Source organism: Dermacentor albipictus, chromosome 7, assembly GCF_038994185.2.
Source record: "Dermacentor albipictus isolate Rhodes 1998 colony chromosome 7, USDA_Dalb.pri_finalv2, whole genome shotgun sequence".
NCBI lineage: Eukaryota > Metazoa > Arthropoda > Arachnida > Ixodida > Ixodidae > Dermacentor > Dermacentor albipictus.
Window position 1 is genome coordinate 68,996,939 of NC_091827.1, and position 23,851 is coordinate 69,020,789.

Sequence of the window (23,851 nt, forward strand, 5' to 3'; positions counted from 1 at the left end):
CGACACAGCAGTGTTGCGTCACATCGTGGAATATTCGCTGGTAATTTAAGTTTCAGTGATGGGTCGAGGCTGTATAAACGACACTTAGAATTCTGTGGTGTATGCCAGTAACTTAACGTGATGGTACGAGCGAGACTACGAAGCTCTCTTGCAGCGTCGACTCTCGATAAAGGTTTAAGGAGTGTCGGTGAGCCGGCCTGGGCACGTCGGGCAGCGTCATCAGTGAGGTGATTACCAACGATGCCACAATGAATGTCCCGGCAGAGCTCTCTCAGAGAGCCCGTGGCCTGCAGCAATAAATGAGCACTGAGGCAAGGGAGTTTTTTTAATCTGCTCAATTTTTGAGTCAAGTACGGACTAGACGTACTTGACGGGGAAGGATTTCGCGCCATGCAGGGAAGCTATATTAAGCGTTGTGCGAAGAGTTAATTGTGCTGAGACACCTTAAATATACAGGCCGTTCCAACGTAGATCGTTCATCCGGATGTTTGGAGGCGCCAACATATCATGCTCCGCCACGTGTTTCAAGGTATGCGATATATGAAGCATACAGCCATACACGCAGAACGATACTACGAACTCCCCAGTATTAGGGACGACGGAAAGAACAGTACGTAACGTGCTGCAATAATGCATTCACTTTGTCAACACGAGAACACATGTCGGCCGTGTCGAGAATGAGGACAACGGAATATTTTTTTTTCTCTCTCTCTGAGCTTGATACTATACAAAGCCACCGAGCAAGCCATGCGCACGATAGCACATGTACCTGCAGACTACCCACGCGTACGTAACTTTAGCTCCACGCGGCCCTCAGCTCTTTTACTATCCCTCGTGAACCCGAGATCCACGGGGTCACAGATGCGAAATGGGGTATAAAGCCGTAATGCACAATGTAACATGCGTAATAGCAGCGCGTGAGACAAAGAGACGAAATATGTGCTTTAACCGCGCTGAACGGGCACCCCTATAAATAAGGAAAGAGCAAACACTAACAAACTGAACTACACGGTGATTTATTTGCTCCTTTTTGGTTAGTCTGCCGCGTTTTTTTTTTTTTAGTGTTTCCATCTATCTTACGGCGACAGGGCATGGCGTATATGGAAGTCGAGCACGTGTCTGCATCAGAGTCAAACGGAGCGTAGTGACAGCTGCGCATTAAAGTCGCAATTGGATACGCTTGTGCTGCAAAATGCATGTGCCGCCAGAACCGGTTGCCGCAAAAACAAAAACAAAAAAAAAGAACATGACACAAATCATGCGCGGAAAACAGGCGCCGCAACGTTATACAGCAACGTAAAACAAAACCTCGCATAGACGTTCCCGTTTCCGACACCTGCACCTTTTTAGCGAGCCGTGTGTGATCGTAACCGCAAAGGCCTCAATTTCATCCCACGTACGCAGCAACGTTGGCAGAAGGCAGTCAGGCAGCCGTGCAGACGTCAGTTGTGTGCGAGGGGAAGGAGGGGAAGTGGCGGGCGCATAAAGCGGCAACCACTTCGGAGAGAGAGAGAGGGGGGGAGGGAGAAATAAACGTTTATTACTCGAAACAGTGTCCCGAGCGAGGCCCGGTATCACCCTAAGGTGGGAAGGCTACTTAGTCCAGGAACCCTGGTCTTCCAGGTCCCCGAGGGCGAGCTTGGTCTCCCACGTTTCGAATAGGTGGTCTCCGTCTGCTTCTTGTGCTCGTTTGTCCGGTTGCATTTCGCTGCCTTCCTGCCACGGGCATTCCAGGAGCAAGTGTTGCAGGGTGTCGGGTACGTTGCAGAGTGGGCAGAGGTAGCCGTGGAGCGTCAGGTAGAGGCGATTCATTATTTCAAACAGAGATTTTCAACCACGCTTCCCCTGTCGCTCTATAGCACACGTATGGAAATAGTCGCCTTCTCTTACTCTATACCCATCTTATCCGGTTAACCTCTCTACCTTTCCCATCCCATGTCTCTCTCTCTCTCTGCTATCTTCTCTTTCCTTTTACTTGCTTCTTTTCCTTGACTCTCAGTTTTGATTCAGGTCTTTATGCCGTCATATACCAATTTGGTAGGCTGCCTGGCAGCACCAACTAAGGTTACCAATTCTCGAGTGGACGAGGTTGGGAGGAGAGGGGGGGAGTGAGGAGTGAGGAAGAGGAAGGGGGCCAGCTGTCGCAGACCGACCCTGGCAATGCGAGAAGCCAGTCATCTGTACATGCGGCAATGTGCGGGGGAAAAAATCTTTCCTGTCGAGTAGCGATTTAGTTGTCTGACGAGCACAGCGACCCATATGGATAGGGATAGTGCAAATGGTTATGGCCTACAACAGAGCTAGAACCAAGACAAAAATTGAATCGTTATTTGTTTATGACAATGCAAACAGAACACACTCAACAAAGTACAATGTGCAAACGAGCTGTCAGGCATTATAGAGAGGAAATCATGTTGTTATCCAGCAGAGAGAAAAAAAAAAGCAAGAGTGGGAATATTTGGTCGTCCCGACTGGGTCATGCCTGGACACGAAACACTTAATCAAAAGTCGGGGCTGTCTCGCTGAATTCCAAGCGCCACTACAAATGGCGCCATTCTAGAGCGAAAAATCGGAGGTGTTGCTTCCAACAAATAAATTCATTCACTAGACTTGATATCAACGGCGCGCAATTTGTAAAGTAAAATCGTAAATGGCATATCAGGCTTCACAAATGGAAAAAATCCCCTTTTAATTGTGAGGAGAAGTTATGCAGAACAAACGCAAAAACTTAATCCTGGTTGGCCCGCTGTCCTGAAGTTCCACGCACTGTCTCAAGTCGCCGTAGATTTAGACAGCGCTTGCATGGATCTACAGTTAACTGTTTTTCATTCAAAGACGTGGCAACATCCTGTGTTTGCAACAGACAGTTCCTTCAAATATCTGTGCGTCCACCGAAAGCTGACACGGCCACCTGAACCGCCGCCCAACGAGACGTCTAAGAATGGCTCGGTGAGCTGCGTTATCGTGAGCACCTTTATATGTAACGCCCCAGCTTTAGTGTTTTGTGCGGGAGGAGCAGTTGATGGGCTTTCGCGGCGGCCCCTGAATGAAATGTGTCGCTTAAAATTAAGATTATGAGAGCAAGCTCAGCGCAGAACGTAGATAAACATTGGGAAACCTAACGCAAAACACGCAATATACAGCTTTTTTTTTAGATGCCATAGCGCGATAAATCACGAATGAATTACTAATTATCAAATCAGCATAATGATTCATTTTTCTCTGCCCAAATAGCATTTCATTTGTATTTTTCGGCACGAATTTTCTGCTCACGGCCAGAAATAAAGATTTCTTTATAATATTCCTTGGTGTTATAGAACACCAGACGCACCCTCGCCTGTCTGCGGGCTAGTCGGTGCAGACGAGCGTCACAGACCGTGACCTCTCGCAACCAGCCAATGGGCGCCGTGCAGACGGCGGCAACGCGTCCGCAAAGCAGCACTGGTGCGGATCACGTGGCGTGGCTGCCACAGAGTGAGCCGTTAACCCTCCGCCACTAGTGGGAGCCCAGCTGCACTCTGCCGCTCCGCGTTTTCGACGGGCACTGATAAGAGCACGGGTTAACACGACAGACCGCCGGATGCGCATCGGGTCGCGGCTGAGACACCAGCTGCACTGCCGTGACGAAAGCAAAAGGCTTTCCTCCTCGCGTTGCTTTAAACGCTCGTGTACCGTGAGAATATGATGATGATTATTATTATTCTTATTATGATCGTTATGATGATGATGATGTACCGTGCGTCGGGTACACGTGAAAGAACCCAAGGTGGTCAAAATTAAAAAAAAAACTGAGCCTATTCCCTAAGACACGCCTCACGACGAGAGCGCCATTTCGGCACGTAAAAAAAAAGAACCTTAAAATTAAATATTGAATAAATGCGTGGCTTTCGCAAAACGAAGCGTTACTTGAAAACCCTGCCGGAATTAGGTGACCGCGGCGGCTACCGATGCTGCTGTCGCGGCGATTAGCTCGCACACAGGACTAGCACCGATATAACGAATCACCGTATACATGTAACTCCATCGGTGCTACTGACCCTGGAGATGTGCCGGTGGACATCCCCGTTTTCTGCGGAATTATACAGTGAAACAAACAAAAAATGAAACGATACCTAAATTGACTCACTTCAACAAGTACGCCACCAAGCGCATAAATCCTATATGATGATGATGAGAAGATGTATTTATTAAGGGATGGCTCGAAGGCCTAATAATGGGGAGTCGAAATAGGAGGGGTGAGGCGTATATAACAGGAAAGTTTTCTATGCCTTCTTTCCCGGAGTTTGGCGCGTCAGCTTGGTCGATTTCTCGCCGAGTGGGCCCGATCCCGGAGACAGTGGGGTGGACTGGACTCTGGAGACGGCGTCGCAGCAGAGTATGCTGATCTCGGAGGCATTGTAATCGGCGGTCACGTGGCCGGGTCACGTGGCGAAGTCCTCCACATCTAGCCTTCGTGCCTGGCAAGTATGCGGAATCTCCATACGTAAAAAAATACAATGCAAAAAGAAAATTATCCATTGTGTAGCATTTAATTAACCGCTTCACAAAAGCTTCGCGTCGCATAGATTCCGATACGTGCGCTTGGATTTGCATTCTTGTTTTTTCCTGATCTTTGTTCGACAAGGGATGCCTTGTATTATAGTAGGAGACAGCAGTTAGCATTGTACGTGCAAATGTAGCCCTACATCATGCCGAAATCTCGATAGGTGCCAACGCTGACAGTCCACTTGAAGCGTCGAGGTGCCGATGACAGTAGGATATAATAGCCATGTCGGTGACGGCTCGCTCCCACTCGCTGCTACAGTGCCGATAAAGACAAGCTTTGCGAGCTCGTAATTTTGATTCCGGTATACCGACGTACGCAGCCACTCCGAACTAGAGCACGCGCGGAGGTTGAAGTACAAGCGTGCACCATGCATGTCAAAATAGCGGATTTAACTAGAGTACAGCACTCGTTTTCTTTATTTATTTTTAGCCTTTCTGTAGCTCCACATTACTTAATAATTCTTTTCTTATAAACTCTGAAATATAGTCTTGAACACGCTTCTTTGTTCTCCGTGGTTTACCGCGGCCTGTGTCCTACGGGCATCCGTATGCAGGTACCGTGATTTGAGGGATTGATTAAGCGTGGCTTCCTAAATCAAAAGGTTGGGTACGAGCAACGTTTCAATAGATAGCTTCAACGTCAGTTTCAACCGCCTTTAAGTGCATCCATCGTGACATTAACTAGTTGTGGGGAGGGAGGGGGGGTGCGAGTAGATTTCCTTTTTTTTTTGCTTTGTTTCTTTTTTGACTGAAAGTGGAAACAAATTTGTATCTTCGAACTTACGACTGCATGGAAAGGCAATAGCGGGTGATGTAGAATTCACTCGGTGTTGCTCTCCGGTCTTTTGTAAGCTTATAGACAGGAGCTCTGTTTCCTAATCGTAGCTTATTACCTCCTTCGTTGCGCGTTTAGTGCCGTGGACACTGCTAGATTGTGATACAATACGAACATTCTGCCTGCAACCTTTCAGTAACTATACACTTCCGTGTGCTGTGGCTGTGTGTTGTATTAGATTCCCCAAGGTGCACGCTACGTTTTCTGGTACGCTTTAAAGAGATGCGGCGGAGTGATCTCAGCGACAAAAATGTAGCGAGGTTCCCTGTGTAATCGTGAAATACGCAGTCACACAAACACGCGATCAGCACACACACCCATAGACAGTGCACGCAATAAGTCTATTCGCTATGTTCCGTTAAGGCCCCAAAATCATCACGGCGGCGCTCGGAGCAGTATGCCAGATGATCAGCCAGACCGGTATTTCCAGCTTCTCAGTAAAGGCAGCATTTGTCCCCCAAGCGTGCTTTCTGGTGTGATGTTTTTGAGCGTGAACACGAGAGCAGGTAGCTTTCCGCAATGTCAGCGCACTTAAGCGGCACCTCAGAATATCTGTGCGCATGCGCGGCGAGAGTAGCTGCCTTTCGTGCTCATCACGTCATCGGAGAGCGACAGAGAGAGAGACAGCGGAGAGGAAACGGCAGAAAGGTCAGCCAGACGAGCGTCCGGTTTGCTACCCTAAACTTGGGGTGAGGTGAAGGGGGAATAGAAAGAATAAAAGAGCAACAATGTGGTGACCGTGTGCAGTGAAGCACCGTGACACCAAAGTGGAGTCCCATAGGTGGTGATCTGCGTCGGTCACATCTGGGACGACCAAATGGCCAGTGGTCGTTGCGCGAATAGGAGGCTGCGGGTGAGCTATGCGGCTTACTCGAGAGTTGCAAGCACTGGATTAAGATCATCCAATACTTTCACTGCACCTCGCGCTGACGGAGTATGCAAATTGCTAAAAAGTTCACGAAGGGTATTTATGAACGACCGAAGCATCACAACCACTTGCTGGTTTTCTTCGGGCACTTTATCAGGAGCCGGCGCTGTGGACTCTACCGCGGTGCGCTGTATCATTTGATGTGACTGTGGCTCCGGCTGTGGCGCCGGCTGTGGCTCCGGCTGTGGCACCGGCTGTGGCACCGGCTGTGGCATCGGCTGTGGCATCGGTCGTGGCTCCAGCTGGGACATCAGTCGTACGTCATCGGAGCGCTCGCTTGTAGTCTGAAAGATGTTTTTTTTATTTTTGTCCTTGTTGGTGACTGCATTATGACAGAACAAAATTGGCATGCTTCCAGTTCAAACGGTGCGTTCCTCGTGCTTAGCGTTACCCTAGTTACTTGGAAATCGTTACTTAGCTTTCTTGTTTGTTCTATTCGCCCTGGTTCTTTTAGTCACACAATGCAGAAAACAGGCTAAGAAACACAAAAGTCCGACCTTAGAGAAGTAGCAACTGTAAACTGGAATTCGCTGTTTTTTGTTTTCCTTAATATGATCCCCTTTTGCAGCAACCAATGCTGTCATTCTAGGCGGTAGTGAAGAGTACACGTCAGGCACTCAGTTATAATTCGCTCTAAAGTGCTCCAACTCGTGGAAACCAACTTCCCTAGGCTCTCAACATTCGCCGAATAAATATAGTGTCGCAACATAGCTGCTTTTATGCACCCCCATGCAGTTTTGCAGGTGTTCATGTCAGCACCTTTGGTCGGTCAGGGCAGCAGATGGACCCTACGAGTTTCCAGGTGCTCCTTCTCAACCTTCGAAGTGTGCACCCGCGCAAGGTCATTTGGGAGCACGAAATCAGCGTTTGGGAAATCGGTGTGGGTGTAAAGGCCAAGATATAGTCCGGCGTTCTCGGCGCGCCAGGCCGGGGCAGGCGAAGTCGGATACGCTGCGCTAGCGACGCCAGGGGTGCAAGAAATTTGCTTCCTCTAGAGTTCAGCGTGCGCGCGCAGCTCGAGGCTGGCGCCATCTGTGCGTCCGGGAGCGCAACTTCGCCGCGGCGAACAGCTGTTTACATGGCGCATGCGCGTCGTTCGGGTAGCGCGCGCGCTTCTCGTTCCGCGCGCTGTTTGTGCGCTAAAATGAAAACTTTTGCGGGATGGCGTTAACTTGTCCTGACAGCCAGAAAAAAAAAACATAAGGTTTTACGTGCGAAAACCACTTTCTTTCTGACCTGGGCTTCTTTAACGTGTACCTAAATCTAAGCACACGGGTGTTTTTCGCATTTCGCCCCCACCGAAATGCGGCCGCCATGCCTGACAGCCAGAACATCGCACTCATATTGCTAGTACTTCGGCTACGTCAAAAACGGAAGCGGACCATGTATGTACATGCGAAAGCTATTCGACAAGCGCCCTCAACTCGGCGACTACCACCAGCTAGTACAGGAGCTGCGAAATGCAGCTTACCTGTGGCGAGACCACATTGCTTTCGTATAGCTTCCTACGCGTGGTTCTTCCGCTCTGTGTCGCGGTGGTCCATGCGTTTCACATCGTATACACATGGATGGTTGCTAATCGCTTCAAGCAGGCGTCCTCACTCGCGCTGTCATCACACACGGATGTTGAAAAAACCACAGGCGCAGTGTCAGGACGCGCATCGCAGGCCGCCATTCTGCCTTCTGCTCGCTGCCGCTACAGCGCGCAGTGCATTCTGGTCTAGCGTCAGCCGCGTGAAATAGAACACGCTCTATCTCCGCGCCGGCGGCGTTGAGTTCGCCAAGCGCGCCTGGGCACGCCGGCTACGCCGTGACGCCGAACTGTAGAGTGCGCGTTTTTCACCGACGTCGCTTAACCGCGACGCGCGTGGCCGCGCGCGCGCGTTACGCCGGACTATATCTTGCCCCTTTAAGAGAGAAGCACGTCGTCCAATATTTTGCTACAGCAGCTCTGCGAATTAAGAGCGCCCTCCATGCGGTCGAAAGGACCGAGAGCATTGCATTGACACAGCGGCCCACATGTCCACACAGGTGCGTACGCTCGCAGTGACTTCCTGCACATTGGCCGGCTCGTAAATGCGCAGAAGTCATTTTAAATTCAGTCCTTCAAACAAAATACAGCCCGTTCAGAAAAAAAGTTGTCACTATGTCCTTCTTGCTCGCCGCACTCGCACGTGTTGGTTTTGACGTGTTTTGACGTGTTGGGTTTGACGTGTTTGACGTGTTCACTCGCCCGAGAAGAGTGTTCAACTCCAGTCATCGGAAGTCCACGAGGCGTGCGCTTCGGCAAATTGCCGTCGTGAAGCCTTGTTCGAAGTAGCGAGGACGGGCTTTTGAGCAACCGGAGAACTTTGCGGAATAACACTCCTGGGGCGACGCCGCATGCTAACAACAGAAGCGTCTGCATCCAGCACCTGCCGTAGTTCCGTCGCAGACTGAAATGGGCTCTGCACGACTGCAGCTATCACAAGTGCGTCCGCTTCATCCGTCGTAGCGCTTGATCGACGTCTATGTGGTGCGACAAAAATCTGGCTTTCCTTGCTCAATGCTTGTATAATCCTTGTGGCAGTCTTTAACGGCCTCTGCACCAGGGCACCGATGGAGTGCAGAGAATATCCCTTCAGAGAGAGAGAGATACAAAGCAAAGACAGGAAAGGCAGGAAGGTCAACTAGACGAGCACCCGGTTTGCTATCCTACACTGGGAGGGGGGGGGGGGGAGCAGGCGAAGTTCCCTGGCAGCGTCCGACCTCGCCAAAGGTATTGGACGCGTATGGGTGTCTTCGTGGGCAGACCGGGCAGCCCTACCAGCAAAGTTTTTGCCGACGATGCCACAATAAGCAGGAATCCATTGAAAGATAATGTTGCGCCCTGTTTCCAGAGCATGATGGTATGCTTCTCTAATGTCGGATATCATCTGCTCGTAAGTTCTGTGATGTAATGCAGACTTAATGGTGTGAAGAGCTGCCTTAGAGTCACAAAATACAACCTATTTCTCTGTCAGCTCTTCGGTGACGTACGTCAAAGCGGCATGGAGAGCTGCAAGTTCTGCCGACATAAATGCAGTCATATGTGACAATTTGAATTTAACCGTAACCTCCTTAGCTGGAACGGTAGACACACTGAGGCCTTGTTCTCGGAAATAAGACGGCGCCACGGTTGCCGCACGCTGAAGCCTAGCCCGTACCTGAGGGCGAGTCACCGCAGATGCCCAGATGGAAATGTTGTCGGCGTATATTGAGACATGAACTATCCGCGGTAAGTACTGCGATAGTGCTACCATGACGAGGTTGAACAATATGGGGCTCAACACTCCACTCTGTGGCACACCATGGCAGAAGTAATGTTCTGAAGTTGGGCCACCTTCGATATGCAACAAAAAGTACCTCTCGATCAGTCAAATAGTCCCGAATCCATTGATACACACGGCGACCAACGCCCACAGCCTGAAGTTAGTTCAGTATGGCCTCATGAGCGACGTTGTCGTATGCTCCTTTGATATCTAGAAAAAGTGCCACTGATAGGCTCTTGGGAATTTTTTGTTCTTAGACCCAGGTTATGGTGTCAATGACGTAGTCGACAGACGAGCGTCCTCGATGAAATCCTGCCATGGCCTCAGGATAGATGTTGGGTCGCTCTAGGTACCATTCCAAGCGAGCAAGAATCATTCTTTCCATCGCTTTGCTGACGCAGTTCGAAAGCGTAATCGGACGATATGGTGATATATCAAGCGGAGACTTTCCAGCTTGTTCATTATCATGCGTATTGTATTAATCAGCGATTGCAGCATTACAGCCACCTGTCTGTATTGGTCGCGCAAACCGCCAACAGTAGACGCCGGGAGTTGTCCACCAAAAGTGTGCTTTGACTCTGTTGGTGAGCGCTGTCGTTTTGGTAGGGTCGTCCAAGATTCGGCAGATGTGGTCTTCTCAGTGGCCTTGTTCTTCGTGGTCCTTCCCACAGTGCCTGGCCTGGGCAGCAGAGGAGGAGGTGGTGTTGTAGAAATTGGCGCGTCGCAGAGGCAACAGCTTTCCTTGAGGAGCGTCGGCGACGGGGACGTCGCTTGCTGATTTTATCGGCGGCTTTGCGATGAGATGAATGGTCTCTCACCATCTCTCTCACGATGGTCATTTCCTTCTTAATATGTGGGCGATTCTTCGATGAAGCTTCGCGTGACCGCCCGCAACTCGAACGCTTCATTATAGTCACGCTACATTTTAGCGGCAGCGTGGGGCTCGGCGCAGTTGGGCATGCTGCCTGATTTTCACAGACACTGCTCACATGTTCTAGTTTCATGCATTTGCGTCATTGAAAGGTTTCGGAATGAAAGGCCGCACTGCATGTCTGAAGTGTTCCACCTTAGCATGCGAGGGTATATATTTACCCTTGAAGTTCACGCAGCGTGAACTGCCTAGCCGAGTAACATCAACAATGACCTCATCGATTGCTGGCTTGATAAGGATCGGCAAGTCGTTATTAAGGATGGCGACGTCTACGTTGTAGATAACACCGGCGGCTACGTAAGATCCGAGAGGGATGTAAGAGCGCACCCGAATGCCATCGAGGTCCGTCACGCTTCTAGAGTGGTCATAGCACCCGCATGCTGGACATGAACAGGAAGTAGATTTTTTCCGGTGTTCACTCGAATGTCGGATATTTCGCTTGGCACCAGGGCTTCCAGTGACATCGACACACATTGCCTGTTAAGTAGCTTCGTGCTGGCGGTAGGAAGCACGGGTACAAATATGTGATGGTATTGGCGTCCGGCCTCCGCCTGTGTCTTATTGTTTGCGTGCTTGACGATGAAGACGTCCTGGTCTTTCTTCTCTTCGCTCTGCGGCTCTACACAAGCTGGAAGTCGTCATCCGAAGGGTCCTCACTGCTGAGAGAGTGAACACAGGTGTACTCGCTGTCGCTGTCGCTCTGCTGACCAATCCGCTTACTGGAGGCGGCCGCCGCTGACGCCGCCATCGCCGACGGACGTGCGGGCGGTTCCACTTCCATCACGACCGAGCAGGGAGCCAGGACGAGCGGAAGCACTTAGCCTTTCACAGGAATAAACCGGAGCTGCTCTGGCCAATGTGGTAACGTGAACGAATATATATGCCACAAGTATAATACGCATGCCTGGCAATATACTAGCTACAAACCAACAGTGATCGTGAGAACGTCGAGAAATAACGGCATATATTTTGAAGTTTACTCATACATCGTGTGGAACGTAATTGAAAGTTCAACATTGTAACCGCTCCTGAAGCCGACGGCTCCCTTGTTGAGGTACGCGCGTAGCAGACGACACGCGCGCGCTTGCGTGATGCAATGCGCGCGAAGGTAGAATTCTCGCACGCCAGACGCACTGCGCGTGCGCGCTGCTTCTCGGTGCCGCCGCTAAACTGCGCTGACAGTACGGGAAGCCACATGCTCCCGTGTTCACGCTCGAAAAGATCGCGACTGTACTTAGGTTTAGGTGCATGAGAAAGGACGCGAAGCGGTGAGAAATCAACGAAATTTAGGGCAGAACTCGTCTAGGATGATTATCCAAGTGTGGGATATTAAGCGACATGCAATCACGTATGCGGCGTCTACTACTGCAGCCGAGCTCCTCTTTTGCGCCGGACACGCTGCGCCATCTGGCGGTGTCACCGCGACGCCCGCGCGTACCCAGTTATACGTACCCAATGACCCAAGTTGGAGTCAAAGAGGTTCATTGAAGAGAGGCACATGCCTAGTGCAGTAAGTACACGTACACGCGTAGTGGCTTCTCGGGGCCCAGTGGCACCACATATCTAGCGGCACATGCCTACGCCAACGGCCCACATTTCTTGACTGCACAACGGGCCCACATTTTTTAGACAGCACTGTCTTAGGGAGCGGCCGATATTCCTGATTAGGTTAGACAGCCGTAAAAAGAAAAAGCTAGTATCACGATGCGAGGAATGCTATTCACATTTAAATAAAGTTTACAATGATCTAGAAAAAAAAACTCGTGCAGATATAGATGTGTTCGGGCGTTTGGTGGGATATCGTTCCAGGCTATCCAACGGCCGTTTGCACGCATCTCTAACCGGATAATATCCTTTACCACTGGTCAGACGAGCACATTCCGTGTCCTTTACGGCCCATCAGTGGTACTCGAGAAAACAAACTGCCGCTCTGAAATGATTGCAGCGACGTTTGGCTGCAACAAGACGCGTTTTGAAGCAACTGCCATGGAATTTGAAAACGACGCATTTACGTTGCCTTTTCTGTTATTAGTAACACATCTTAACTGAGATCCACGGGAAATTGCTTTGCTTAGACAGAAACACCTTCGCGCAGCTGGACACCTCGACAACCTACTAATTCGGTGTAGCACATACAAGCCGAAATTCAATCTGCATGTCAGACGCGATGGCCGACCACGCGCTGAAAAGCACGTGGACGCCTCTTTTTTTTTCGCAATTAAAACGAACACAACCGAAGTAATTACTTGCGAAAAGATCCTAAACTCTGCGTTCATTGATATTCTTTGCTCTTCAAACTGTTGTTGTCGAGGCTAATATGCACTTGAGCGAACAGGACGAAGCAAGGCGAGCTGGTCGAGAGCACTTTGCGCATCGTACCACAAGCGACGAGGGCAGCGTGTGAAGCGACCTGTTCGCAATTGCGAAAAAATTGCCTACGCGCAAGAACGACAGCAACTTGTCTCTTCCATTGCAAAGATCCATGAGAGACCGCTATCGGACGAGTTTCTTTTAGGTCCTTGGCCTATAATGCAAACAGCGCAGCCTTGGTAACAAGAGCCGCTATAGCTTTTCTCCAAGCCACTGGGCTGGACGCACGGCTTTAGAGGGGCCACATCTCTGAATTTGTATATACACATCTCTTCCTTATGCCATCATCATTCATCAGCCTTCTCCCTCCCCGTCCCTCTTCCCCAGTGTAGAGCAGCCGGCCAAAGCAAGTTGTAGCTCAGGCCGACCTCTCTGCCTTTCTGTAAATAAATTTCTCTCTCTGCTGTGCTGTTCAGCTGAGTTGTAGCTGACGTGCCCTGCTGCCATTGGCACAGCATCACCAATGGTTGTCTTACTAAAAGCAATACCTTCTTTGCTTAACCCTCTAGAGTTGCGCCTAAACTCATTGCTACAGTTTATGAGATTGACTGGCCTCAGTGATCGATTGTAGGCATGAGGGGTAGCCGAACATGTTATCACTGCTAGTTACTCCATCTCTCTATTTATTTTCATCCCTTAACCCCATCCTTACTGCGTAGGGCAGCAAACAGGACGCGTTTCTTATTGACTTCCCTACGTTTCCCCTTCTTCTCATCAACCTCCTCCTTCCGTCCTTCACCCTCCCATCTATTAAATTAACTATTTGATCTTTATTTTATATGATCTAGCATACATTTCACTTCATATTCCATTCAGGTGATAAGTGTACAGGGGTGCGCGACGTGATGATGTTTCAAGGGCACAGTAACGCGAATTCTAATCCATCATTCTTCGCTGTGATATTCTTCGCTGTTTTATTTTACACTTTCCTATTTGAAGTTGTTGAATATTAATTTCTGGTCGAATGCAGGAGCAAAAACGTTTGTTTGCGTCTAGAGGGAGAAATATTGTTGCAAGTGGCACGTGTTCCGAACGATTCTGCTGCAGGAGATCCGCAGTTGCATCACTTGCTGAGCAAACGCATGCAACAGCCTGTAACGGCGCGACTTTCGCCTCCAGAGCCGGTGAAGAATAAGACGGCTCGCGCGCGGGTACCGCGAGAAGCAGAACACGCTAGCGCGCTCGACGTGAGCGGCCGTGGCAGCTGCCGTTTCCAAAATCTCGCGGCACCTTGGCTGGGCTAAATAAACCGCGGCCACGGGGGCTACCGCTCCGCACAGGGTCCCAGAAATCGGTGACACCAGACGACCGAGCCAAGCTATGCCAGCGTCAGCGCAGCCACTCTACCAAGACGAGTGTGACGTGGTCTCACGCCTTCCGGCAGACGGCCCGCGGTTGTAGGCTGTCCGGAAGTTCTGCATCGACATGCCTGACATTCTGGTTCATTCAGCTGGACAGCCACTTCCGTAACACCAAGGGCACAGGGTCCGGCTGCGTTCTAGACTCCGGCTGCCACTAGCCGGCCTCGACTTCTACGAGGGCTTGCGAGCATCCGTCCTTGCTCATTACCCCACCTCACGCGCTCAGTCACAACAGCTCTCGCCATTTGAACCGTCGCGTCACTCCTCGTCTTGTCGTCCCACATCGCCTACGTTGACCATCCGTGCCAATCAATAGCGCGCGCCAGCCCCAGCATCAAACCTCTACTCGGCCCGTGAGCCTCCTTCCCGTCTCAAAGGCAGCTGCGTGACGACTCTTTCCAAGGAATTCACTGGGCCAAGCGCAAGCGCTTCCTGCTACTCTACGGCCCGCCGCTCTCCATATTTGGACGTTCCCGCAAGCTGTCCGCTTTCCGTACCGGGTCACCTCGCTCATCACCGATCCAGAGGCTCTCCCACCGGCTCCACGAGGCGCAAATTTCACTCTCGCAGGCACGGCGACGGCATAAGCACGACCTTCGCGACGCCTTCAGCGACCACCGCAAGCCTGGTGCTGTCGGCATTCGAGATGTCACCGCAAGCACCAGCAGGCGAGCCTTCTGAGGTTCTGTACTCACACCTTCCGCGGATGCATAGCCTAATGAAGTCCTGTTCGCGCAGGACCGGCACTGCAAAACTTGCACTAACCCTGCACTACTACTTCTCGGACTTTTTACAGGGAATGCTGTGACATCGCTTTGTGAAACCTTATTTGGATTTTTTTTAAGTGGGGCCAGAATATGCTAATGTGCTTGAACTGTGTCTTATAGCAAAAAAGTCGCAATATACACTTAACGTGCTTGCTGCGCGGACAGCGTGCCACCGAGCATCGGGTCCTCGCCCTTCTTTGGTTGCAGCAGGTAACATGTGAAGCTGGTCGGTGGCTTTCAGCAGCACAAGGTACGCGAAATATACTGTTCGTGGACACAAAATAAATCATTGCGATATTCTAGATTCCTAATGTGTTCTGATGTTGCGTGAAATCGCAATAAAATAGGATTTAATAGAACTAAGTTTGAGCAGACAGAATTAGTTGACTCCGGAAGGTAATACTCTTTTTGTTTGGTTCTGCTCCTTTTAGTTTTTCTTTTCTTTTTCTTGGGACGGGGGTAGTGAGGGAGGGAGGGAAGGGGGTAAAGTGGCTATCGTTTTACAGCTATGATATTGTATACCTACGCTGATCACTTATATGGATGGATTGCGCTGTACCAATACTTACACGCTAAATAGTTATTTCATCGCAGGAATAATGTCTGTAATTTAATAATACAATGTTATTCTGTTTTCATCTTTGCCAAAGTTTACATCGACACCGTATCGGAGCCGTCAGGACAAAGACAATTTTAAATACTTATATCGTGAGAATTACAGAAAGAAAAAATTGTCACTGACACTTGCATCATCTCTCGTAGGCACATGACATTATGTTGATTCGTGATGTCACATTCACTGTCCTACGTTATTATTTTTTAATTGGAATAATAAAGATAAGCTAGTGTGGACAGCGGCAGTTACTAAATTATTCGTAATTTATCCGTAGTTATCCGTAAATAAAAGAACACGAAGAAGGCGCGGCATGAGAGGCTGACGCAGTGCTGACACTTGAAATTTTAAATTAATATAGCCCGAAAATTGATATAACGACTAGTATTCATTTCATATCATCGATTACAAAATTCTATTTCGGTATTCTTACCTACTGCCACCCGATTCACGGCCCATCCCCGTGGTGGGTTGAGCCATATCCGTAGGCACCGAACCAAATCGAACCAAGCTGGCATCCGGAATGTGTTCTTCAAGATGGACGCGACAGACAAGCGCTGTGAGGAATGAAACGAGTTTCCGACTTCACTCTCAGGGTGAAGGTTCCTTTGTTCGACACAAGACTTCTTGTTTCATAAACAAGAGCTGTTATACACCGATGAACTTAGTTTGTGTAGAAAGATAATTGCTGTAATTACCGCGCATGAAATAGCCTTACAACACCAAAGTCAGAAGAAGCTCGCAAATAAATTCGCATACCAACAGTAAGAACAATAACTGCCGATATAACGTGTAAAGGCGGTATGAGAAAAAAGTTACATGACGAAAAAAAAAAAAAGAAGAACGCTCGCACGAAAAGCACGCTTCCCTGAAAGGTGTATTTTATTTGTACGCCCTTGGTATAAGCGCTTTATTATTATTATTTTTATTTAACAGAATCATATGTTCTTATCAGATATCCCCACTTTATCCCCTTCAGTCCCGTCGTACGCGTTTGTGGATGCGACTTATTATTTACAATTACTGTGCAATGGTTGCAAGGATTAGACAACAAACATGAAGCTTCGAGTAAATTGAACATTTTGTTTTCCCAAAGTACGCCGATTTTACTTCTGAGTTTTGACTGGACGTTTGAAGTGGAGCATCTCGGTAGTAATAGCTCTTGTTGTTCCTCTTGTTGTAATGCTTGCACCCCAATAATTAACCTGTGCATGTAATTCGAGCGGGTGATTGAATACATTTAATGTAAAAACGCAGCATGACTGATTGTTCAATAAATGAAAATTTAATTACTATGTAATTATGATGGGCTTCTGTAAAATGGACAGAATCATTCTCAACCCACCTTGACTTGCTGCCTATGGAATCTCCAGCACCATCGCATAAAGTTATGTAAATTTCACACATTTACACACATTTGGGAGGGAACAAACGCGAGTTAATCACATCTTAGTTGGAATCAAGAAAAAGAAATGGGCATGGGCAGGGCATGTAATGAGGAGGGAAGATAACCGATGGTCATTAAGGGTTACGGACTGGATTCCAAGGGAAGGGAAGCGTAGCAGGGGGCGGCAGAAAGTTAGGTGGGCAGATGAGATTAAGAAGTTTGCAGGGATGGCATGGCCCCAATTAGTACATGACCGGGGTTCTTGGAGAAATATGGGAGAGGCCTTTGCCCTGCAGTGGGCGTAACCAGGCTGCTGCTGCTGCTGCTGCTGATGATGATGATGATGACACACATTTGTCGAGAGTCGATCGTAATTCGTGACTGAAGGGCTTATTGCGCCCACCGTCCGGTTCAATCACGTGAACAGAACCATTCGGCGGCTTCCCACTCGAGACGCCACCACAAGATACGTGTTCGTAAATGTGTTTGCAACGAATAATTGCGGATTATACAAGCGCAACCTTTTGTCTGTGTGCGTGTATTTCGCGTTTATTATGCCTCGTGCACTCCGCGTGCTCTTGCGCAATTGCGCGAAGCATGCATTGCAGAAAGCTGTTTTCTGCGCTTTCTATTCGATCCGCACTATGCGGCAAGCGATACGTTCAATCTTTTGTGCACCTCCACCTCCACATCCGCTCGTACGCCCTCCCCCTCCGTCCCCCCCCCCTCCCGCCGTGAGGCCCGTTTGCACGCTTCTTACTTGTATTTATCACTGCTTTCTTCTCGTATTGTGTCAATGCTATCTCACGGAGTATCGTACTATACAAAAAGAGCACAGGCAAAAAGATTGACTGTAGCCAATCTCTTTGCCTGGGTTCAGTTTTTGTTTTTCTTTTTTCTTGCCATTCTTTTGGTCCTTGAGCTTGACTTGAATGCACTGTACCGGGTAGCACACAGCAGCCGTGGTCCTCATACTTACTGTAAGGTTTTATTATTATTATTATTATTATTATTATTATTATTATTATTATTATTATTATTATTATTATTATTATTATTATTATTATTATTATCTTTTCGAGTATATGGCATTTCGCAACAGTCTGCCACGCTTGTGATTCTATCCGTTTCACGCCCTATTACTGTCCTGGTGGAATCCTTTTTTCGTTCCTGTACTGCATTGGTTTGTATTTACGTCGCAGCTGGCATTACGCAAAGCAGATCCGAGAATAAGTCACTCGTGTATGAGTTTTACTTGCTTACATCTTCTTCACCACAGCTTCCACACATTTTCTCTTTTTTATAATATAATGACCATAATGATGCCGTCCTTCTTTTTTCACGCCTTTCTTTTTGTCTCCGCTCTTCTTTCTGTCTTTACTTCCCCTTTCCCTTCCCCTAGTGCAGAGTAGCAAACCAGAGGCTTTAATTTTGGTTAACCTCCTTGCCTTTCTCTTTTTTGCATATATATCTCTCTCCCTTTCGCCTCTTCGGATTCCTTGTGCAGTCATCCCCGTCTGTGATATTTTTCAAACGTGATTGATTGAATCAAACTTCAAAGTGCGATTATATCTTTAACATCACTGAAACACAACGAGGCACCGACGGTCCTTCAGAAAACCTTATACCCAGTTTACTGCGTTCTTCCTGACCTGTTATAAAGCAACATTGAATCGCACAGAGTCTTCCGTAAATAGCAAACAAATACAAAGAAACACTGCCAGCTTTTCTCCTTAAAGCGTTAAAGACAGACTTTAATCCTACAACATATTATATATATTACATATATTATATATATATATATACTACATATATTATACATATATATACTACATATATTATATATATATATATATATATATATATATATATATATATATATATATATGTGTGTGTGTGTATATTGTGTGCTTCGGTGCATGAAACGATGTTTTGTTAACAAATTAACTGGAACGACAATGTTCGCCAATGTTCGCAATGTCCGCAAATTCGGGAATTTATATGCCGAAACTGGTGTCATCTTGAAAATTCGTTCCACGTGGATCTGCCTTGCGAACTCCACGGCTATAATTTGTAAATTGGAATATGGGCCATAATGTAATTAGTTAAAAGCTTAATTAGTGAATATTTATTCATTAGCCGATATTGCATCTAAATTTTTCGTGCCAGTATTGTCCGCCGCTTCGAGTAGACCAGCTCATGAAATAGAATTGTGATATCTGCCGCAGGCAACCTTTAAAGATTTGAGAACTTGAGACCATATATATATATATATATATATATATATATATATATATATATATATATATATATATGTGTGTGTGTGTGTGTGTGTGTGTGTGTGTGTGTGTGTGTGTGTGTGTGTGTGTGTGTGTGTGTGTGTGTTGTATATTGTAGGTGTCGGCAGTATTTACATTTATCTGTGGCAATGTTGATAGCTTACCTTGGTCATGCTATGAGAACTGCCTAATTTAGTCCTGTTTGTGCATTGCCTTGGCGTATGTATTGCATTAATGTATCCATTTGCATTATTTATGTACTCACCATCACTTAACCCCCTTCCCCTATGTAGGGTAGCAAATCAGACGTGAGTCTACTTGACTTCCCTTGCTTTTCCCCCTGTTTTTTTCTCTCGCCGTCCACATATTCACATACGTACCCTTCCATTATTTATTTATTTATTTACATTATTTGTGCCTCTCCATGTGGCACCTTCTGTAATAGATTTAGGGGTATCGTGAACAAATTTTCTTCGGACATTTGTGAAAATTTTCTGCTGTCGTCTTCGTCTGGAAGAAGTCCCCCGTTTGTTCTAAGTGTCTTGTTTTTCTGTTGTCGTTGTTGTTCGCAATAGCAAAACGTTGTGCTCCTTTTCGCACAATTTCCCTAACATTGTCATGCTACACAACCATACTTTGTATTCATTGCAATCAATCTCTTCGACACTTCATATTGGTTGTTTGCGCATTACCGGGCCCTTCTTTATAGATCCGAATATTCAGTTTTCATGCAATCACCATTTTGTTTTAGCAAAGAAGATTCATTACTTCCGCAACATTACCGAACATTCATCACTATCATAGGTAAGGTTATTGCTCCATCGCGTGATGTTGTGTCCGTAGAAACACTGTAGAGAGATAACTTCGGCGAAAGGTTATTGGTTGTTCCGCCATCTCCTCCAGTACAGTCCCGTGACAGTCAATAAATACTGCCCCGCATCGGTGCCGTTGGTGTTCGTTTTCACCTGATTATCAGTGTCGTCAAGTAATTGTGACTGTACGCTGTGTGACGTTGTATTGTACGGTGACACTGCGTAACACTAGGAACGCCTCTGCGGGCTGTGTGACAGTGTCCACAGAAACAGTTCACGTCTACGTGCCTGTGTGTGTGTGTGCGTGTGTGTGTGTGTGTGTGTGTGTGTGTGTGTGTGTGTGTGTGCGTGTGTGCGTGTGTGTGCGTGTGTGTGTGTGTGCGTGTGTGTGTGTGTGTGCGTGCGTGTGTGTGTGTGTGTGTGTGTGTGTATGTGTGTGTGTGTGTGTGTGTGTGTGTAGGTTTTCTTTTTCATTTTATTATTTTTTATCCTTCTCTCTCGCACCTATCGCATCCCCTGGTCCCTGCCCCAGTACAGGGTAGCCAACCGGAGATAATCTCTGGTTAACCTTCCTGTCTTTCCTTCGCCTCTCTCTCTCTCTCTCTCTCGTTCCCGCGCAGACCAAGACTGAACTAGAGCGTTTCAAGCTTGGACGCTGTCATGGCGTGGCTATCAAATAGGACGCGCGGCGCGAATAGTGTTGTACTGTCCTCACGAAATAAGATACCGACGTCACACGGTTAATTTCGATCACGATCGGGCCCGATCCGGATTAAGCTCGATCCGGGTCGAGTGCTGCTACGCGGTCAATTTCGATCGCAATCCTGATCGATCCGGATCCCACACTGTCGCGAACCGGGAATTGCAATTGAGCTCTTTGATCGCGATCGCAGGTTGACGTCTACGCCCTCTAGCTCGGTATATATATATATATATATATATATATATATATATATATATATATATATATATGGCGCCATATTATATGGTCACATCATATATACATGGCGTGATCATTTTCAAGTTTTACGGAATTTTTAAACATCGCCTGTGGCAGAAAGCGTAATCCTTGTCCTTGAGCTGCATTATTGGAAGAGACGGATATCACTCGCATGAGAAATTGTAACACATATCGAACTAACTGAGATGAATTCACTAATTAGCTTCTTGATTAGCTACTTTACGACGCATATTGCAATTTACGGATTGTAACCGGTGAGCTTGCAAGACGTGTCCACTTGACATGAATTTCAGGGATGACACCAGTTTCGAGTTATTACTTCCCAAAGTGTCGGACGAAATACACGGGTGAATGTTACAGTTACTTTTGTGCCTCACTGCAAAAATGAGCATGTTGTTAAAGAAGTAATCTGAATAACGAGGCATTTGACGTCTATTTTGATGGCGCATATTCCAAGAATGGTGTGTGTCATCCAAGAAAGTTAATACCAGCAAAGACGCCTTGCGAAATATTCGGCTACATTTCGTGAATTGTCATATGTGCCGTCAAGTAATTATTCAAGACGTTAATTAGTGAATTTATTTTAATTAGCTGGACATGTGCTCTGATTTCTCGTGCAAATAATGTCGGCCACTCCTAATAAAACAGCCCGATGGCTAGAATGATGTTATCTGTTACAAGCGATCTATATAAATTAAATAAAACTTAAAAAATGCTATGAATACTGACAATGGTCTGCTCCGGGAAACCGTCAGTTGTATTTCGCTCCTCGAATAGGCAGGACACTTTCTGAGTGCGCTCCTGAACAACACCGTGCAACGGGGTGAACGCGGTTTATATCATGGATCGACGACCTCAAAGAAGTGCGACGTAATGCCAACACATTTTTCTCGCATTTACTGTTAAATCGATGCTGAATTTCCTTCCTTTACAGGTGCATCACAAGGCTCCGGTCGGAGCATTGAGTGATGGGGGAATAACGAGCATGAACAGGAACATTCGGCTCTTCTCTCTCTCACTCTCATTTGCTGTCGCTCGCAGAAGTAATCACTCCCTCTGACATGTACTCGCAAGACGTTTTTTTTTTCTCGCTCTCCTTTTCTTTTGCATTTTTGTAAACAGCCGGTTTGTATATATTGAAAACACTATTATAGTTTTACAATTACAATTAATAGCACTATTTCCAATAACGTACAAGTCTCGCAAAAAGTCATCGCGATGCAGGCGCATTGTCTCGCTGCCCACTCTCGCTCTCTCCCGTTAACGCGCTCTGGCCTGCCCCACGACGTCATTCCGACGATACTACACCTCCCTCACACTAGCTTTCGCTGACGCCTCGGACCACGTGACGTCTTTATCGCGCTCTCATTTGGTCTTGCTGCAGCTGGCCGACTTTTACTGCCGAACTCTCACAGATCGCCTTAGTTGGTCCGCCGCTCGAGCCACCCTACAGCCACTCGCAGCGCCAGCTTCGACAATTCTGCCATCAAACGTAGTGTGCTACACCACTACGTTTACCATCCGACAGGTAAGCTGTGGGTCACAGTCCTATCTCGTTGCATCCGCCATCGAGTATAGATGCACTTGACGATCCCGTATCGGCTGGCCAGTTAGGCTTCCACAAGACTTGCGACTGCAACAAGACCCGCTGTTTCTGGCCTGGCCTATCTACAACGGTGGCCAAATACGTTTCCTCTTGTGCATCATGTCAGCACAGCGAGCGCTCGACATCCCCTCCTGCCGGTTTACTACAACGTGTATTTTGGCCGGACGCATCTTTTGAATTTTTTATGCGAAGCATATTACGAGAGCTCAATCCAGCTCCTCAGGCGCGGCGGTGTCGCCTTGAATACCACGTGACACCGTGACGTCACGACAGAGGAGAAGTGGCTTTGGCTCAACTCTTGCAAGATGGGCTGGGTGGGAATCAAACCAGGGTCTCCGGAGTGTGAGACGGAGACGCTACCACTGAGCCACGAGTACGGTGCTTCAAAGCGGTACAAAAGCGCCTCTAGTGAATGCGGTGTTGCCTTAGAAACGAGCTGTTTCTAAGGCTCAGGCGTGCGTCGCTTGCTCAGGCGCACATTTCGTTGCCGCGCCGAACGCTGCGTTGCTCGACGCTCACCGCGTCCAATGTGGGGCGTCCAAGGCGAAGCAGAGTAACGCATGAGTTGTTTCTTCGTCTAGCCGAACCAAATATAGCCAAGCAACAGCAGTTCACCAGGCTAAACAGTGGTTCAACCACTAAAATAAAGGCTAGTATGCTTCGCATCCTGGGCTTAACATTACCTAAGCCACAGCCATTTTTTGGTATTGAATGATGTGGTCCGTTGCCTTCCACAACCTCCGGCCACCATTGGATTGTCACTTCGGTCGACCATATGACAAGATATGTCGAGAGTGCACCTCTGCGATCCGGTACCGCTTCTGAGGTCGCTGATTTTTTCTTGCGCCACGGGGCTCCTCGCGTTCTTCTGGGCGACCGTGGCAAGGCGTTTATTTGCCAAATTCTCGAGAAAGTTCTTCGGGCCACTGATACCGTGCACAAATCTACTTCTACCTGTCATCCGCAAACCAACGGCCTTGCCAAGCGCTTCCACCGTACGCTGTCTGAAATGATTTCCATGTACGTCCGTCCTGACCACACTTACTGGGATAAAATTCTTCCTGTTGTGACATTCGCATATAACACTGCTGTTCAACGGACTACCGGCTACAAGCCCGCCCCCCCCCCCCCTTTTTTTCTTGTGTATAGACGATCTCTTTCTCCTT

General features: G+C 47.9%; 1 protein-coding gene across 7 annotated transcripts in view; it reads left to right on the top strand.

Moving 5' to 3' along the window:
- Window positions 1-23,851, top strand: part of Spred (Sprouty-related protein with EVH-1 domain) — a 213,667-nt gene that overhangs the window by 72,954 nt on the left and 116,862 nt on the right. The window contains exons 4-5 of one of the 7 annotated variants that reach the window (XM_070522348.1): window positions 4,283-4,460; window positions 6,406-6,564. The exons of 5 other annotated variants lie outside the window; for them this stretch is intronic. The gene's annotated coding sequence lies outside the window, so the exon portion shown is untranslated. Of the gene's footprint in view, window positions 1-4,282; window positions 4,465-6,405; window positions 6,565-23,851 lie in introns of all 7 variants that reach the window. One more of the 7 variants, XM_070522349.1, reaches the window with a different exon arrangement.